A 6000-nucleotide genomic window follows, 5' to 3' on the forward strand; every position below is an offset into this window, starting at 1 on the left:
TAAGTCCTCTCCACTGATCCTCAGGCTGAGCTGAGTCTGTCCTGAAAGATACCAACCACTAGAGGGAGAGTGGACTTCCAGAAACCAGTTCCTCAACTCAGTGTCTTTCAAACTGCGAGTTTGAAACACATTAGTGATTGTGATACCAACATAGTGGGACCCAACTAGCATTTTTTAAATAAAATAGAACGTATCTGCATTAATTTCAGAAGATACAGGTAGATACTGTTTCATGAAGCCCTTTGCTTTAGTTAAATAATTATATAGACATCTGTGTTGTTGGTCCCAATATAAAGTCTATTTCTCACTGTGGGTCATGGTCAACTATCAGGAGAGCTTGAGAAACACTCCCATAAAGGATGTGCAGGAGAAAGCTACCTGTGTTGTTCATTTTCAAACACCAAAGGCCACATTGAGGTGAGTCATTGTTCTATATTAAAGAAAAATCAGACACAGAAGTAGAGGACTGGATTTAACTAATGACACCCCGCATTGTTAGGAATTGTTGTTTTCAGATTCTCTTCCTCTGGTGTTCATTAGGCACCTCTCAAAGTCTAACCTGGCTCTCCTTTTTCAGGCCCATAAAGGCCCTGCATGGCTCTCATCCTAGGTGATAGCATTTATTCCCAAGGCATTTCTCTATGTGGCTGAATCCTGAACTACCTTTTTGGCTTTTAACTCCAGATATGTATTTCCAAATGATGGCTAGAATTCTTTCCATGGATGTCCCAAAGACCCCTCCAATTCAACCTGTCTGAAACCCAACTCATTATTTTCCCTTTATAAAAAGAGAAGTAAAAGACCCTGGTCCTGTGTTCCTTCTCTTGGCTCCTCTCTCCTATCAGTCACTGTATTAGGCTGTTCTTGCACTGCTATAAAGAAATACCTAAGACTGGGTAATTTATAAAGAAAAAAGGTTTAATTGGCTTACAGTTCTGCAGTCTGTACAGGAAGCATGATGCTGGCATCTGGTCAGCTTCTGGGAAAGCCTCAGGAAACTTAAACAATCATGGTGGAAGGCAAAGGGAAAGCAGGCACATCACATGGCCAGAGCGGGTGCCAGAGAGAGGGGAGAGGTACTTTTAAATGACCAGATCTCATGAGGACCCACTCACTATTGTGAAGACCATACCAAGAGGACGGTACTAAACCATTCCTGAGAAATCCGCCCCCATGATCAAATCACCTCCCACCAGGACCCACCTCCAACATTGGGGACTATATTTCCACATGAGATTTGGGCAGATATGGTTTGGATATCCAAACCATATCCAGTCACGCAGGTGAGAAAATTCAGTTATGGTCAAGTCTTCTCCCTCTGTCATTGCTGAGTTGAATCATTTATCTGTCCCCAGTGCCTCATCTGTCCAGTCTACTTTTCCCTCCCACTCATGCTATTTCAGATGATTTGTATATCTTCTTAGTGGTCTCCCTGTTTCCAGCCTCTCACCTTTCCCCTGGATCCTTCCAGTGGCCATCAGCTACCTCACCAAAACACAGATTGAATAGTGCCATTCTCTCTTACCCTTCTGGTCTTAATAACATGCAATAACTCCCAAGAATAACCAAAATAAATACAATATGTAAGCATGGGATTTAAGTCCCAAGCCGGGAATGACAAATGATTCCATCCCAAGTGCCAGTCCCAACTGATTCATGGAGAACTATGTTGAAAAGAATCCTGAGGCTTCATTCAAATTCAGGAAGAAAGGTTAGCAAGGGGCACAACAGGGGGAAGTGAGTATCCCTGATCTAGGTTCAATCTGTTTTTTTGCTTCTTCCCACATAACTCTACCAACCATTCAGCCACAAGAACTACGTATCATTACCCAAATATACCATGCAATTCTATTAACCACGAAGACTTTAATTCCTTTCTTTACTGTTAGCTTACTCTTGCCTCAACTTCCTATCAGAATCCTCATCCTTTTCCTCTACCATCAGAGTCGATTATATGTGTCTCTACTGAGCATGTATCAACCTCCTTCATATTATAAATATTGTATTTTTTATTTTTTGTAGAGATGGGGGTCTCACTATGTTGCCCCAGGCTGGTCTGGAACTCCTGGGCTCAAGTGATCCTCCCATCTCAGCTTCCTAAAGTGCTGGAATTACAGGTGTGAGCCACCATGCCCAGATGTCATTTGCATTTTAAATATTATGTTATGAATCATGTGTGTGAGTATTTCTGCCTCTCCCACTAGACAATCAACTCTTTGAAGGCAGTCAACATTATCTTACTCATCTCTCAACCCCTAGATTCCAGCCACCAACTTAAACACAGCAAGCATTCAGGGGGGCATTTATAGAATGAGTGAACTATTTAACCAATATTCTGATGCCATGTTGACACGTGACTTTTCAACAACAACAAAAGTCACAGGGAATCTCTGGGAACTAGCCCCATCTCAGAAGACTCCCTCCTAGAGATCTCCTTATTACCCGCAGTCAGCAAAAACCCTAAGACAGCAGCCCCAAACTATGAAGTAGGTGGTAGAACTGAGAATTTAGAAGAAGAATCTCTGATTGGTACAGTGGCTTAACACTGGGCACTTACAGATGACTCTGCAAGTACACAAGACAAGCCTTACGCTCCTTTCACCAATTGAGCTCGGAAGATGAGACTTTCCCCGTATCACATGAGCACCCCTAAGTAGAAGGAGGCTCACACCAACACCTCACACTTCAGATCCACAGCTCACACTTCCAAGTTGTGCTCTTCCTGCTTCACCAGTGAGTGTTTGGTGAACTTTACTCCAAAGAAAGGAATCTACTATCACTAAAAAAATAATAATAGTAAGTTGGAAAATCACTGCACTGAACCATTCTGTCTATGCTGTAAAGGTCTCCTGCTCAGATACTCCAAGCAACCCCCTAAACAACTGGAGACTCACCTCTATGACTAGGTGGAGATGGCTTTGGTTTTTTTGGTTGTTTTTTCCTGTGGACCTCATCTCACTTGAAAGTTGTGGTTTTTGTTTGTCATCGTTTGAGATGGGGTCTTGCTATATGAAGATGGTTTTTGAAAAGATATTTCCAACCACCTTACTTTACCAAGCATTGACAGCTCCCCTCATTGGTCGTTTATATGGAGGCCAGTGACCCAGAATCCTTACAATCAATTACCTCCAGTTATAGCAGCAAACTGGGGACACTATTTGGAATATTGTAATAGCTTGAACAACTGAGAGAGCAGTCACCAGCACAAGGGGCCTTATCTTTCCTTTATAGGAAAATAACTTTTATTACTGTTATTCCCTGAACACCTACGAGGAAAAAAAAGAAATTGAAGAGAGACAGGGACAGACTCGTTAATTTCCAAAGTTGATGCCAAGTCCTGTCTTAGAAAAAGGACATCACAGGCGCTTTGTTCTTCCAGGAAGTGTCATGCTTGGGATGGTCAATTTTGAGTAGCGAAAAAGCAAATGATCTAGGCCAAAATCCGAGAGAGCGCCACGATTTCAACAATTTGGGGGTTATCTTCCCTGTCTTTTACCCTCTTTGTCTGTGTGGTTCCTCAAACAAAGTGGGTTGGAAAAGTTCAAACTCAGTTCACAGAAGAGAACATTCTGTACTGGCACAACAGGCTGGGCTGCTCTCTGTAAAACAAGATCAACAGCATGATCTCAGCCACCGCGGCTGCAGCAGCAGGCACCGCGCCGCCGACCCACAGCCGGGCGTTTGAATGCAGGGCTGTCAAAGGCGATCTCTGGACAGTACACCGCGAAGGTGGAGACACACACACACACACACACACACACACACACGCACACGGCACGTCAGAAATGACTTTCTGCCCCTTGTAGTTCAATTGTTACTTCCTCTCCCCAGAGGGTCAAGAAAGTTGTTTGGATTTTTCTCTTTGGAGAGTAATTACAGCTGCGACATTTCCAAGGAAACAACCCCCAGTGTGTGCACTTCAGCTCTGGCATTGATTGGGGCTTTTCAATCTGTTTGGATGTTACTGTAATCAGATGACAGCAGTAATACTAAGTACATTGCTGCCTGGGCTTAGGGAGGGAGGCAGCGAGGGAGGAAAGAGGGGATAGAGGATCAAGTTCATTGTTACCCCAACCCCCACTCGGAGCTTTTCTATTTTCTTCTGGATCCAAAGCTTTTTCCTCCTTTGTCTGGAATTGAACGTGCAATTCAACACATACTTATTGAATGCTTATTTTGTGCCAGGGCCTGTCCCTAGAATAATACTGGTAGCGAGGTGGTTCTAGTGAAGTGAAATCTGGCCCTCACACCCATCAGAAGAGGAAGCAAAGGAAGAGGGAAAGCTGTGTATGGAGACAGGTGGTGGGGCAGGAGGGGAGGGCTGCTAGAATGAAGGATGGACAGGTCTGAACACAACACGGGTGGGTGTTTTAAAGTATGACAAAGCAGACATCTGGAACAGGGCTGCTTTTCCATTGCCCATTCTACGTTGACTTCAAGCCTATTTGCAAGAGGGAAAAAATGGCAAGAATGCACAGCTCCCCGCCCCAGGAGGGGTGGAACTGCCCATCACATCAGCCTCCTTTAAAGGTTCCTGTTTCCCGACTGCTGTGGCAGGAGCAGAGACCAGCAGGAGGTGAGCAGGGCACAAGGGACCTCACAGAGAAACAGAAAGATGAAAATCAGGGCCTCCAAGGCAGTGGCTTTCAATCCTGATTTGTTGTGTGAACTTCAGGCAAGTTTCTCAGATTTGTGCCCATGAGTCTGCGCTGTCAGCTATTAACTGGGGAGAGTCTACCTATTTGCAGAACTATTGTGGGATTTAAGGAAATAATATCTGCTTTTTCTTGGCAGACACTAGGTATTTAATAAATAGTAACCATTATTATTAATGTAAGTAGCATTCAGAGAAAGCTGTTAACCTGGTGTCAATTAAGAACGTGAACCAATGTGACCTCTGAAATGTTTTCTTGCCCATGTATTTTCACAATGTATTTACTTAGTGCATGTCTATGGAACACCTGCTTGTAGCACTGTGCTCTATTCCAGGCATGGCACGAGGCACTGGGGCAACAACAGCCTTGTCCTGGAGAGGCTTCCTTGCCTTTCCAGGGAGGGCAGTTTACACAAGGCAGCAAACCCTGGGTGGCAGACAAACACTTGCTCAGCACCTACCTTCCGTCATGTTCAGGCTTGTTTCCTCTAGGTCCAAGATCATCTCTATGAGTGTGACCGGCCATCCCAGAGGAAAAGAAGTTTCCAGAGATACTGGGGAGCAAGGATTGGTCAGGGACAGCCCTGATGTGAGACACTTCTCAGAACTGCTCTTCCAGAATGTAAACACCCTTTCTCACTTCAGGACCAGAGCTCCTGCCAAGACTTTGAAAAACAAGTTACACAAGCACCTTTGGGGGGGTTGGCCACGCCACATCACAGCTGCAGCTACGCGGGAGAGGCAGAGGAAGCTGGCCTCAAGGACATCAGTCAGGGACAATATTTCCACCCCTAAACACAAAGTTCACAGGGCCAGGAGTCCAGTAGAACACAAACCCCTGGATCACCACACCACGCCCCAGCCTGTGGCCCAAGGAGTCAGTCACTGAGGATAATTTCATAGACTCCCCTGCCACCATCACTGACAGATCCCAGAGTTCAAAGAGTAATCAGTTGCCTGCCATTAGAGCCAGTGCTCAGGCCCAGGTGGGGCTTTCTTGGAACTGGTCACTGGGATATCTTACATTCTTTTTTTTCAGACAGGGTCTCACTCTGTCACCCAGGCTGGAGTGCAGTGGAGCAATCATGACTCGCTGCAGCCTCCACCTCCTGAGCTCAAGCAATCTTCCCACTTCAGCCTCCCAAGTAGATGGAACCACAGGTGCATGCCACTATGCTCAGCTAATTTTTTAGTTTTTTGTAGAGACAGGGTTTTGCCATGTTACCCAGGTTGGCCTCAAACTCCTGGGCACAAGCAAACTCCTGGTCTTGAAGAGTTCCTGGACTCTTTCTACCTTGGCCTCCCAAAGTGCTGGGATTACAGGCCTGAGCTACCATGCCTGGCCT

At 45.3% G+C, this 6000-nt stretch overlaps 1 long non-coding RNA gene across 1 annotated transcript in view; it reads right to left on the bottom strand.

Annotated features, from left to right (window-relative positions):
- LOC117098481 overlaps window positions 1-5655 on the bottom strand; it is a 129878-nt gene extending 124223 nt beyond the window's left edge. Inside the window, exon 1 of the long non-coding RNA XR_004443429.1 lies at window positions 5116-5655. This is a non-coding gene — a long non-coding RNA (uncharacterized LOC117098481). The remainder of the gene's footprint in view (window positions 1-5115) is intronic.
- Window positions 5656-6000: the final 345 nt, after the last annotated feature.

This window comes from Trachypithecus francoisi, unplaced genomic scaffold, assembly GCF_009764315.1.
Source record: "Trachypithecus francoisi isolate TF-2019V2 unplaced genomic scaffold, Tfra_2.0 Lachesis_group16, whole genome shotgun sequence".
Classification (NCBI taxonomy): domain Eukaryota; kingdom Metazoa; phylum Chordata; class Mammalia; order Primates; family Cercopithecidae; genus Trachypithecus; species Trachypithecus francoisi.